We start from the raw sequence: 14,456 nt of genomic DNA, 5'->3' as shown, positions 1-14,456 counted from the left end.
GAAACCCTCATACCGTGAAATCAGTATCCTTCTTTGATTAAATCTAACTTCCTCAGTTCCTTCACAGAGTATTTCAATCTTTTCCCAGATCTGCTTAGCAGTGTCACAGTTGACAATGTTATTGTATATTACATTGTCAAGTGACTCTATTAGGATTAACTGCAAGCCACTGTCCAGGAAGACTTTTTCTTTCTCAGGCTCAGTGTACTCTGAAGGATCTTTAGGAGCATAATGAGCTGGGATGACCATGTCTCCATCTGTAGATTCCTCAACTCTAACCATAGGAGTGAAGGGCCCATTTTTTAGAATTTGAATGTATAGTGGATTGGCCATCCTGATAAACAACAACATTTTATTCTTCCAAAGAGTGTAGTTAGTCTTATCAAAAGTAGGGATTTTAATGCTACTGATTTTTTATGTATTCATTCTTCCAAGATCTTGAATCTGTTTGCTTTCAGATTTTGCTCTGATACCACTTATTAGATAATGAATTACACACATGGGGGGGTGAATTTGTTTCTGTGTTTTTATGCTTTTCTTGAAGTGTTTATGGTTATGAACAAAGTAAATTAAATCTTGCAGTGAGATTTGTTAATACTGAGATTAAACAAGCAATAACAGTGAACACAAATCTTTTAAAACTCACTTAATTTTATGTTAAAATTAAGAATGCTTTGCTACAAAATTTCTAGGCTCTTTGTTGATAAAGAGCTTAGCTTCTTCCTTGAGAGAATACAATATTTTTCTTATCTAAATTGTTACCACTTACATAGCATCCAGTGTTTACTTTATAGAACAGTAAATAGTGGTCATTACACAGCATGCAACAACAAGTACTAAACCCTATTTTTGGAAATCAAATCTTTCTATTTCTGGCTTAGTGTATCTTTGCTAATCTTGCACGCCTGTGACTTTACTCTGTCAGTTAATCTTAGCCTTTGATCTTGTACTCTTCAAGCTGCTTTTTGTAGACTTGTCAATCCAACTGATTGGTAATGACTTGTCGATATCTCTGAGTTCTCTAGTGAAGAAATGGCTTTTTGATATCTCCAATCTTCATGTCTTTAATTTGGCTTGTCGATATCTCTGAGTTCTCTAGTGGCTTTCCTGACTTCTCTATAAGTCATTCTGGAGTTCTCGAATGATTTCTCTATAACACTAAATCTGTGACTTGTAGAGATCTTGACTTAGAACATTTTTCTTAAAACAAATTTATTCAACTCCAAGCTTCCTCACAATTCTTCTGAGGCACGATCTTCTTGATCTTCTTCTAGATAGAATTCTTAGGCTTGATACTGTTTATAGAAAAAGACTACAGTCTGCTCTTTGACATTTTTACAGATTTTAAGTGTTATAATACAAAATGCAAACTAAGATTATAATACAACTTACTTAGGGTTGTCAATTTGATTTAGTCTTATTATAGTACATGCATATCTTGCACAACAAAGAATTTTTCAGTCTGTCTCTTATGGCCAAAGATAATTAGTCAGAGGAACCCTAATGCAGTAATCAGATAATTACAGTTGGTCTCTTTAAGTTAAGTAAGGGTGAATTCTAAGAAACTGTCAACGATATGTGTTATGAATTATACAACTTGCATGTCACTCTGAAGTCTCTTAAAAAGGAAAACACTAGAATTAAAATAGCTAATTCTATGTTATATGAGAGAAACAACTCACTAGAGATGCAGCTGCTCGAATATTAAAATGCTAAGAAGAATTGCCTAGCTGCTAAAGATGAGCTGCTGAGAATATTAAAGAAAGAAGAAATTCTTAAGAGATAATTAAATCTGAAAAAGAGGTAATTGCAAAATGGAAGGAATCTAGGGATATAGCATGTAAATTCACAGATCTTGAAAGTATGGAAACTTTCTGTAAAGATACTTGGAATAGGGAGAAAAGGAAATTTGAACAAGATGTTACTACTGATAAATATTCATCAGGAAAGCTGATTATTCATTGAAGGAAGAGATATCAAGAGATGAAAATATTTTTTTGAAAGAAAATATCAGTACTTGTAAACTTGACATAATAGTTGAAGATGATGAATCAGTGAGCAAGATCTCTTTAAGGAGAGAATGCAGCAAAACCAAGAGAGTTGAGCAGAGTAATATAGGATACTTATCCAAAAGAAGATTAAAAGGAGAACTTAAATCTCATATTGGATTAATTAGAATGAACATGAATGGAAAAGTAGAGATTAACAAGCATAGCAACCACACTCCTGACAAATATAAATCAAGAAAATCTTGCATCAAGTGTGGTAGTAGTGTTAATCATTTATCTATCCAATATAAAATCATTACCACTCCTGGCATGTCTATTCCACTCATGCTTATGAATGCCTTGCCAAACTTGCCTAAAGTGTTTAGTCAGAACTATAGTAACATGCCAACCGATTCTAATCCTTATTAATCTTCTCAGAGTTTGCAAGGACTGAATAACATGTCTTCATCTTCATTCAATAAGATGCACTTTTCAAATCGCTCATCTGACTTTAACACTATTCCTTTTGCTCAAAGACCAACACCTAGAGTAAAAGTGGACCTTAACGCTTCCCATTCTGGAGCAGCAAAAGGATTCAAGGAAAAGAAGGTAATCAACATGATTTGTACCAAAAAGATCTAGGTACCTAAATCAGTTAGAATTGGTTTTGATGTGTGCAGGGAAAGGGGAATAATGTATGGTACACAGACAGTGGCTGTTCATGTCATATGACTGGAGATTCATCCCCGCTCACCAAGTTTGAAGAAAAATCCGGCCCAAGCATCACCTTTGGAGATGACAACAAAGGTCACACTGTGGATATGGATTAATCTCACTTGAAAATGTCATCATTGATGATGTAGCACTAGTTAAGGGACTCAAACATAATTTTCTAAGTGTCAGCCAACTATGTGATAAAAACTTTAAAGTCATTTTTGACAAAGAAGCATGTGTTGTCATCAACCAGAATGACAACAAGGTCCTTTTATCTGAAAAGATAAAATGAAATGTGTATGTAGTTGATCTTACCTCAACTGATGCTAAATTAATGGTTTATCTACTCAGAAAAACACACAATAATAAAGAATGGCTAGAACACAAGAAGCTGTCTCACTTAAATTCTTTAATCAAGAGATGTTCCATAGGAGAATCATCAGAATTGAAGATGTCCAATAATGGTCTTTTTGATGCTTATTAATCAGATAAGGAAAAGAACATTTCGTGCCAGGAAGAAGAAGACAAAGTCAGTTTTTGACAATGACCTGCAATTTCTACATTTGAATCCACAAGGATCAGCTCATTTCTTGAACCTGGAGAAATTTCACTTCATGATCACTTATGTTATCTCAATGCTTACCTGGATATTCTCAGAGATCTCAAAGATAGGGGACAATGAGGTTAACCTATGTGACACTATGGAAATCTGTGCAAGGGAAGGAATAAATCATGAGTTTTTCTATTTCAAGGACTTCATAGCAGAATGGAGCAATTGAAAGGAACAAAATATTACTCAAAGATGCAAGAAGAACAACACTTGGAGAATCAAAGATATCCACATATCTCTGGATGGAAGCCATTTTCTTTACAGGCTCATCTCAAAATATGTCTTTGGTCAATCAAGTATCTGGAAAAAAAATCAATCTGGAGGTTTCTTCATAACTTTGGTTGCAAATACTTCATTTTGAGTTAAGGAGTGATTCCGGTCAAATATTGAAGTTGATGCAGTAGAAGAAACCTCAATTACTTGCTCATTAAGAAGAATCTACAATATCTACAGTCTAAAAATTAAAAAGGAGAATTATTATGGAATCAATCCATGATGAATCCGATGAGAAGAAGACTCAAGAATTGAAGGATCAGAAGATTGAAGATGTTCTCAAGTTAAAGAATGAGAATAATGATTGGCAAGCTATTGGTGATGATATGAATAAAAAAGTTAAGCTATCAACTACTAACCCAGACATGTGGAAATAGCTGTTGAATAACAGAATAGCCACTGATCAATTCATCATAACAGTCATTGATCAAAGGAGCTAGCAATTGATGAGTCTTAAGTCAATAAAAAAAATGGGATGACATTAACTACTGATGGATCTAGTATCTTTAACTCAGTGGAGCTCTTAAGATAATATGACTCACTTAAGCTCAAAAATGGCTCACTATCAATAGCAATATTTCCTCATCAAAGAAAAGTAACAATTAGCCACTTTATCAACTTATCACCTGGAGATACATCTATCAGAAAGGAGCTAAAAAATCACTTTAGAGGAATGCTTAACATCAACTTTCTACTAAAAAAGAATCCAGATGAGTGATAAAAGTTCATCTGAAATCAACTTGGTTTACATTCAATCAACAAGTGTAAAACCAATTCAAAATAAACAAAGTCAAGGAGCTCGTGCTTAGATCAGAAGACAATTCAGTCAGAAGAATCAATTGGGCACTCAGAATCAAAATAGATGGAGATGGCATGACTTCAAGGATTAAATTTACTACAGCTGAAGACTATCTCAAGAAAGTTAAAATTGATAATGATTGTCTTAATGATGACAGATGCAGAAGCAATCAATTTCTTTCAGGCCTGTTCAGCTAATGACAGTTAGACAATTCATCAGAACTGAAACATGGAGTGCCTTCCAAACTGAATATCTTAAGAAAGAAGCTTATGTACCTCCATCTCAGGATCTGAATGATTCAAGGAAAATGGAGCATGGGGAATAGCTTCCAAAAGCACTGTATGAACAAACACAATTATCTAGAGTCTGATATGACTACTACTATCAGCATTTATCTAGGAGTCATTTCTTCAGAGGTACAAATGTCTAAACTTCTCTTTGATAGAAATGCATATTATCTAGTATAATTGTATATTTTTGTGAATAATACAATCCTTGACTCTACTTCTGATGACTCTTAAAAAAATGTATCAAAATCTTGTTAAAACTAAATATAAAATGAGCACGATAAGCGGGCTCACTTATTTTCTTGATTCTCAAGAAAAGAAGGTGAATGATGATATCTGTTTAAGTCAAACACTGTGTATGCTTGTCTCTCTTTAGATGTTTGACCTAATTGATTTTACATCTGCAAAATCACTTATGCTAACTTTTATCTGTGTAAAGTGTATACTTTTGTAAACATTTCAAGATATAAGAACTAAGTTGGTTCTCTTTATATTTAGACTCACAGTAGATCAAATATTATATTTATCACATATTTTTGTGCTCTTTTCTTAGTTTGTTACCAGTATATTCTCACTTAGAAGCTTTTAAAGAAAATATTCAGATATTTCAAGGGATCATCAATTACTGAAAATTGATGATCTAGAGACTCTGAGTTTGATCTAAATGGTTATCTAGATTAAAATTGTCCATTTGACAAAGATGACAGAAATGAATCTACACGGAGCTGTCACCATCTAGAAGAAAAACTAAATTCTTGAACTTGCAAAGAAGCTTTAAATTATGTCAATCTCTGCTGATGAGAGTGAATACACTGAAGCTGGATGATCACGGAATTCATGAACAAAAATTCAATCTGTTGATTTTAGCTTACAGTTGGAATGAATTCAAACTATTGAGACATCACCAGGAGCTTCTGCATTTACTGAAGGTTCAATTTAAAATCAAGAGTCTAGCACATCAACAACAAGCAGATATATCTACCAAGCATAATTCACTTCCACAAGGTTGGTAATTAAGCTAGGTATGCCCAAAATGTCTCTCAATATTTTTCAGATATATGCTTAAATTAGCTATATTACATGTTATAAACTTTTTTGAAAATATATTCTTCAGACAGTTTGATGTTTGTAGGTTTTCAAAATCAGCTTAAGCTTAAATGTTTTAAAATTATAACACACAATTTGGATGTTTGTAGTAAAGTCGTTTACGTGTTTTAATTTCTAATGATTTCAATGTATATCAAAGGATGAAATCATACTATATGTTTTCAAGTAGCCAACTGTCTTAACAACTCTAGTCTGATAGATAATATCAGTTTTAGGGTTGCAATGAGTCTGATTTATCTGCTCTGACTATCAATGGATAGTTCTAACCATTGATAGTCAAAGTAAACATTTGGAGTCTACGTTATCTAGCAATTGATGAACATACTATATCAACTGCTAGTTCTTAGCCATCAATATATTTGTTCATCAATGGTTATGAGTAGACAACTGAACATAACTTCATAGATTCAGAGTCGTCGTTAAACTTTGTGTTTTGAAAGTAAGTTTTAATATTGTCATTTGTAGCATTGATCATGTATCGAAATTTATTAGTTATTAAAACTGATAAGTGATGATAAAAATGATTAGAGATATATCAGTGTTTATTCTGGAACCAATAAATACTGATATCGAGTCTTTTAGGTGTGTTCCATGGTGTGACAAACTTTCTGATTAGTTGAGTTATAGATGAAAAATAATTTCATAAATATATGCTTATGAGCTGTTACTCAAAATCTTCACACATAACTTAAACTCATTTATCAGAAAAGTTTGTGTGTAACAGTAAAGATCTCACTCAATAATTTGCTCATATTCTAGAAGTGAAAATCTTACTGAACTTGTTTATGACTGTTTCTTCATTAAGATTCAATTTCATAAATTTAGAACAAGTTTTAAGAATTTCTTTGTTGATTTGTCTCACTACTTTGTCAATAATAGATTGAGACTACAACTTAGGAATCATTGCAGCAAGGCTATACTATCGCGAGTTAACTATTGGGAGTTCGTAATATTTTTTTTGAATTATGAAGTTAACAATGTAAAGTTGTTTGAGATATCTAGTAATAGTAAGTTATTTTTTTCTTATAATATGCCTTGATGCCCTTGTTCAACTATAATTATGTGATCACATAATTTAAGGATTTGAAATTTCTTGAAGATATTCAATCTCGAGATCATGGCATGAATTATTTAAACTTTACAATATTATGCATTTTATTCCTAAAGTACATTATACTAAGAAATCTGTAACAGATCATGCTAACGGACAAGATTACCCAAAATCCTTGTCATTTCAATGAACAAAGGGATTGAGTGTGTACAAATTATAAATCTCATTGATAAATCTCTCAAATTTATATCACTTGTATTGCTTACGTATGAGTTGGATAAAGATTAAAAAAGGGGAAGACTGACAACAAAACAAGATAAAAGAAGATAAATGGAAATACTTTCTAAATAAAGATTTACACTGAGTTTGGATAATCAAGATTCTACAATTCTAAACTCAGATAAGTTTTCAATTGTGGTTATACTTCTTATATTGATGTAATGATGTAGTTAAGAGTGTAAATCTAGGTAAGTATGCATGCATGCCATGATTTAACTTGATTTATGTGCTTTTGCATAGCTGCTACGTACTCTGTCTCCTAGTTATAGACATGAATAATTTACTATTATTTAAATAATTAGATTAGTTATTTCTATTTAACTATGCGTCTCTTCACACAAGGTAACTCTTCACTTCTCTCATTACTTCTTTTCAACGATCAGTCTTACTTGAGTTGTATATATACACATATGTATATAATCATTTAGCACCCTAATTATTCATATTCTCTTCTCCATAGCCCCCTCATTCTTTGTTCATCAAATCTCCATCATGTCTATAAGAACTGTTCACATCAACTATCCTAGGTTTCTTGTTAGAATTGAGGGTTAGGTCTACCATGTGACTAAGTTACCTCATTCCATTTGGAGGACCTTATGTAGACCCTTGTCCAGAGAACTTCATCGCCTCTTTCACAAGTATGAGGCACATCTGAAAATGGAGAGGAAGAAGTTGCGGGAGCAAAAACGGATCATCAGGCTAGCCGTTCTGTTTGTGGAAAACAGAAAGAAGACAGAACCACATAAGAAAGACTCATAGATTAGGACTTTATTAATTTTCTTTTGTCTTAAATCCTGTGTAAATCTTCTTGTTATTGTCCTTGTGTGCTTGTCGAAAACTCTCTAATGCATGATCAAACATTATTTTTGCATCTATTCAAGATATCTATGTAATCATAGCATTTACTGGATTAATTTTTTCTATTTTCATAATCTAGGTAATTTACCTTGTTTGGAATGCATAATATGCTTATAATAAATTACTTCATTGATAGCATTCAATCTTAATTCATCTGATTAAATCTTAAAAATAATAATTAATCTAGTCTAGTGTGATTAATTTAATCTACTTGATAAATCTTCTTTAGTATCATTTCATGATGTTCTGATAACTTAAGAGAATAAATTCTGGAACACTTGATGTTTATATCTTGAATAATGTCATAATCATACAACTATCACAATGAGTTTGATAATCAACACTACTTCATCAGTTCAATCTTGTTTATGAGTTTGAACCACATATCATTTATATTATCAAGAAGCAAATGACTTGACCTTAAAGGATTAACTTTAAGGCATCCCACAAGTTATTATCCACCTTCTGATCTCATTTTCAAAATATAAGTGATCGAATTATAGAAAAACAGTCAGAAAACAAATCTTGTGAGTTGAGTGATACAGAAGCCTCTCTGAGATAAAACAGTTACCCTGTAATTCTTGAGTGCATTTTGTAGTTATCTTCCTCAAAGATACTAGTGTCTTGAACGAATAATTGTACTTGCCTCAAAGAATCACCTCACAAACCAGCGGAGTTCAATGTGAAACAATTATTTGAAATTGGGAAGCTCCTCACTTGAAACATTTTCTTTCCTTCATAAATGTTGCCAAAACTCAGTTTTAACTAAAACTTTCTTTAAAGATCAATACATTCTTTGTAGTCAAAAAACTCAACTTGTTGAGTTGCTTGCATTAAAATTAAAAATAAATCATGTTCATTGCTAAGCCAAGCATTCATGAAACACAATGCCTGCATTGTGATTTCTAACTCAGAACCCTCATCAAGATTTGGCTAGAAGTTATATGCTGAGGACAACCTTTATGATGTCACATTAAAATAAAGTGTTTCATCACTATTTAGTGAAGACCTTGGATATCTAGCACATTTTAGGTGCAAGTAGACCTACAATGGCTACATGGTTTGAGAATGATATTTCTGAGGGGAAATAATTCAAATCCACTCCTATTGAAATGGAGGTTCAGTTTAACTAGACAACAACCCTCATAATTATTGTCTATGATATACATCACTGAAGTATTGAGATAATAAGTTCAACCAACTTGATTTATCGAGGTGGGAAATTCATTTTTATGGTGGTCCCTCCCAAAGGGAACCAGGGTTTGAGAATGCTATCTAAGTTGAAGATACATTTAAATCCCCTATAATTTACTAAAGCTTCATGAAAATGAAGAATACATCCACAAAACTACAGGAATGCCTTGATTCTGAATCATTCCTCCTGTGAGTACAACTGTTCATTTTAAAACAGGAGGCATCTCATTTCTTGAAACAATGCCTTTTACAAATTCGGATGAATGTGATACTTGTTAATGAGAATCACAACCCAAACTCATCAAATCTGAAAACATCACCTCAAGTACACCCAAACAGCTTATCCAGTCTTCTTCTGAATGTTGGTTATTTACCAAGTCCTCAAATTAATGATGCAAATCTTGATTTCATGGTGAAGACATATTCTAAAACTTGTGTTCATTATCCTTTGAATGATATATTGGAACATCAGTCTCTCATTTCAGTTATAATCAGTTAAAAATATGTTTTTCAAATGCTAATCAGTTCTCATAGCTTTCAACTTCTATGACACTCTCAACTGCTATTCTCTTCATCAATGACTATCTTTCAATTGTTGATAAGTTTTAGTTCATAAATGGCTAGTCCTCTAGCATAACCAATTACAAGTTAAATTGTGTATCAACAACTATCTTATATTAGTTGATAATAGTACAGTCTGCAAATCTCATGCAATTTACTAAACACGATCATTTTAACACTCCTAGGTCTGAGGGAAGGGAGTGAAAACACTGAGACTGAGAGACTGCTTTTTAAATCAGGCTAAAGAAGAGGAGTGAATGAGAGGCAGAATAATTTTTTCAGCTCTGCAAGTGAAAGATGGATGTTTCACCTTAGATAGTGATGGTGTGGGTGTAAGATGTGTGAGCCAGGGAGAGCCCCTGATGCAAGAAAATAGAGAACATGAGTGAATTACAGGTACAACTAAATGCTACATAAAGATCTTTAGTGATTAAATCAGAAGGCTGATGCAAAGTACAAACCATGATGTAACACTCTAGCTGCACAAACTCAATTTTTTATTTGAGAAAGTTTATCTCCTCAAATACTCAAAGTGAATTAAAGACTTTTGAAACTACTATTATTTTAAACCCTTGATGCTAACAAAAAGGGGGAGAAGTAATTTGAGTAGTTTAATCTTACAGAAGACAAAAGTCATAGCTTAAGCTGGGGGGAACAACTCCAAGAGAATAATCTACATAAGTCAAAGCTCTAACTGAGGGGGAGTAACTCTAGATAGAAAAAAAAGCATTAAACAAAGAAGAAAATTATGTAGACTTGTTCAACTGAGGGGGAGCAACGAGTCATTAGCTGAGGTGGAGCTAAAGACAACTCTGTAAGCCTTTTCTGAAAATATCTTCAAATAAGAAGAAGCAAGAGACATCGAGAATTCACCAAAAGGATAACAGTGCATCAACAAAGGGGGAGCATTGGCTATAAGGACAGCTACAAGGAAGGAAAAAAGTTAAGTTGGTAGGTTTCATTAACTACTGAACTTAATGAGGATCCAATTCTGTCAAATATATGGCCTATCAATCCTGAGAAAAGGGTATTTCAAGATTATCTTATAAAAGGGACATGAAGATCATCAGAAACAAGAAAGTTCTATACATATCAATCTTCAAAATTACAAATATTCTATTTCAGAGAAGGAGACTGAGGAAAATAACTCGATCATGTATTTTTCCAATACAGATGAGTGCTTTTCCAAGACAAACTTCATCCAAACAAGATCCAGGAAGTTGAGAAGTTATATTTAACCTCAGAACTGATTTCATAGTAGTGTATGGACACAATAAAAGAAGTAGTTGCTTACAACAGTTATCTCGGTTCATCAATGAAGGATGTGTAATCTTGACATGGAGCTATGCCAAGACTTAGCGGAAATAGGAAATTGTACTTCCACTGCCAAACGTCTAAATCTTCATAATTTTACTAAAATGTTAGTCTTTCAAAGTAAAAGAAGAAGGGATCTTTCTTAAAAGGACATATTAGAATTTTAAATTGCAAAGAAATATGAAATATAACATGTTCACACATGCTCAGATAGAAGGAGAAACTTTCAAAGTAACATCTTTTCCTCAAAACTATTTCCTTGTACATTTTATTTTTGAGTAGCTTATCATAGCACAATTATGCACACCTAATGCTTAATTTATCAGGATGTGTTTTGTTATCATCAAGGGTGTAATTTATGGTTGTTATTCTATCAGTCATAAATTGAGGGAGATTGTTAGGAATTAAGTCTAAATTCTGATGATAAACAAAACTATATTTGCATAATTATGTTAAGACAAAATGTATCCTCCAACTGCTAACCGTCCTAAGGGATAACAATTGGAGGAGTAGTTCATCAATTGATGTGGTGATTGTAACATCTTCTATGAAAACTCAATAAACATATATTAATACAATTATTTATTCGAAAGTAATGTTGAGTCTAGCGCCTTTCGATTGGGGCCCGCCCCGGGTCAATGGATATTTAGAATATGATGACTAAGTGTATATATTCGATGCCATTTAATTCAGGTTAAGTGAAGTGAATCATCAACTGCTAAATGAAGAGAAGCATAAACTGCTATATACGTCAGCCTATCAAGTACTAATCAAGTGACTATCAATGTCTAAGGGAAGCGGTAGCAGAATGACTTCCAATGGCCAAGGAGTCCTACGGTTAACAACTATCAATGGCTAATGCAGATTATGACTACTGATAATGACGTGACAGTGGTCAAAACCTAGGACTGTCATAGCACATGGGCCGATTGGTATCTCAGAATAGAATATGAGAAGTCAATACAAACTTTGCATGTGATCTTGGATTTTGTAAAAGAAGAAACATTCCATTTTTGTGCATGGCAATTTGGAGAGATATTCAAGGTTGTATATCGAGATAATATATATCCTCATTTATCAAGCATTACTGAAAAGAGAATGAAGAAGCAACCTTGCTGGACCTCGAAGATTGCAATATGTATTGTCTAGCAAGCTTTGTAACTTGGTAATATATAAATCAAGTAGTAGCAGTATTTTACTTAAGAAATAAGTTTTACATTTTTATAGAGCTGAAGAGAGATATCATCCTCTGAGTAAAACACTATAAATCACAGCTGTGAGATTACTCTTGTAATTCTAACCGATTATTTCTTCAAAAATAAATCTCAGTTGGCAAGTCGAAAAAAAATCACATGAAATTATAAACATTTATGTTCATCTTTCCTCTCTCATGCACAAATTAACTTGAAAATTTTAATTTGTATTCAAGCCCCCCTTCTACGAAATTAACCTAAGTTGGTTGTTAGTGAATAACAGTACTTCTTATCAAGACACTAACAATCCCATACTAGGGTTCCATAAAAATCCTAACTCATACAATTTAGTTCATAATCAATGTATCAACATAATTCCAAAAACATGTGTTCATAAGAAGAGATATATAAAGATAAGAGAAAACAAAGTCAATTGAATATCTTAATGGATGAAATCTTCTTCGTTGATGGCTTCTTCTTTTTTTCTTCTTCTTCTTGTTTGTACGGCTATTTCTCTCTTTTCCCTCTCTATGTATTAGGTCTGATCTATAATCTAATGATAATATCTAATACAAAAGTTTGTTTAATGATATAATACAAATACAAGGATATTTCTCAATTATAATTGAATTCCAGGAAAGTGGAAATTCGTAGTTGACTTTTTGACCATAATTTTGGGCTGATTCGGCTGGAATATAAATTCAAGACCAATTCTCAATTAAAACTCTTCTCATAAACTTTCTGTGGACTATTGAATCGTCTAAATTGGACTTCTAGAACTCCAGATATGGCTCAAACAATGTAGACTATACAACTGGCCTATAAAATCTGATTTTTAATCAAATTAAACTCCATCTTTGATTTTATAAACTCCAAGCCTTACTTTATTATAACTCCCTGATACCGACAATAAAACATTAAAATTTATTAAAAAATCCAGATCAATACAAAATAACTAAAATATAGGACTATATTAAGATAAAGTGCACGATCATCACATGTATTGTAATATGGATATACATGTATATATAGGCTATTTCACTCCCACCACACACACATATATTTATATAAATACTCACTGTTTTCTACAATTTTCCAGGAGTCAAACTGAAATCCCAGGCATTAAATTATTGAAACTACAATAAATTAATTTAAAAATATTTACACATGACTTTGTAAATAAGGGTAGTATAGTCATGTACAGTGTGAAATCAAAGTTTCTTAATATGTGTGTAAAAGTTAAATCATCCAGATAAATTGGGACGGAGCGAGTACGTAATAGTGGCTATCATGATGAATTAATATAGCATACCTCAACAGTCATGTGGTCGGAAATGACTTACTCATCCGGATGTTCCACGATTGGCACTCCATCTTCATAATACTCCAACATTCGCGAAGTAATCAACAGAAAATCTTCACCAAGTTGAACGTGTGTTATATGAGCACTTATCCCTCCAACCACCTCTTTCTCTATATGATGGTGGTTACGCGGACGATGATGATTCTCATTCTCCAATGATCAACAATTCTCAATCTTGTTTCAAAATTGTTCAAGGCATTTTCCTTACAATACGTATGCTCCATTAGACCCGGGTTGCTGATAATGGAGATTGTCTACCCACGATTGAAGTCATACAAGTAGGTTTTGGAACTTCTTCAGGGACGTAAGCTTCATGATGGGCATGTCCTTTCCAATAACTTGCTTGAAAATCGTAATCAACATCATCTTAAGAATTTCTATTATTATGGTGAGACATTTTTTCTCCTAAGATTATGATATTGATTAACAATCTTCTTTCTAGCGCAATCTGTTGACAGATGAATCTGTTCACAATAAATTTGAAGTTCGTACACGAAATTAAAATTTATGATAGTGATTATTCGGAAGAAAATTGAACGAAGTATGGTGGTGTTTTAATTGGCGGTTGAGATTGCTTAGGTTTAGTGGTGACTCATTAATGCTTTTAAGCTCCAACCCCTTATAACGTGCCTAAGTATCCGTATTCATAAAAAATCAAGTCAACATAATTCTTGGTGAACATAAAACCTAAACGAACTAGGTTTCCCATTCTGAGGCCCAATGGTAAAACCTACTAAAACGTCATTGATTAGCCTTAGGGTTAGTGGTGAGGTATAAGTAGTGGCGGTTGATTCAAATTTTCATAAAAATTTTGAATTCAAATTCAATTTTTTATGAAAATTTTTAATTCAAATTTTCACAATAT

Source organism: Apium graveolens, unplaced genomic scaffold (assembly GCF_009905375.1).
Source record: "Apium graveolens cultivar Ventura unplaced genomic scaffold, ASM990537v1 ctg6401, whole genome shotgun sequence".
Lineage (NCBI taxonomy): Eukaryota > Viridiplantae > Streptophyta > Magnoliopsida > Apiales > Apiaceae > Apium > Apium graveolens.
The sequence above is the reverse complement of the archived record's forward strand: the minus strand, read 5'-3'. Positions refer to the sequence as shown.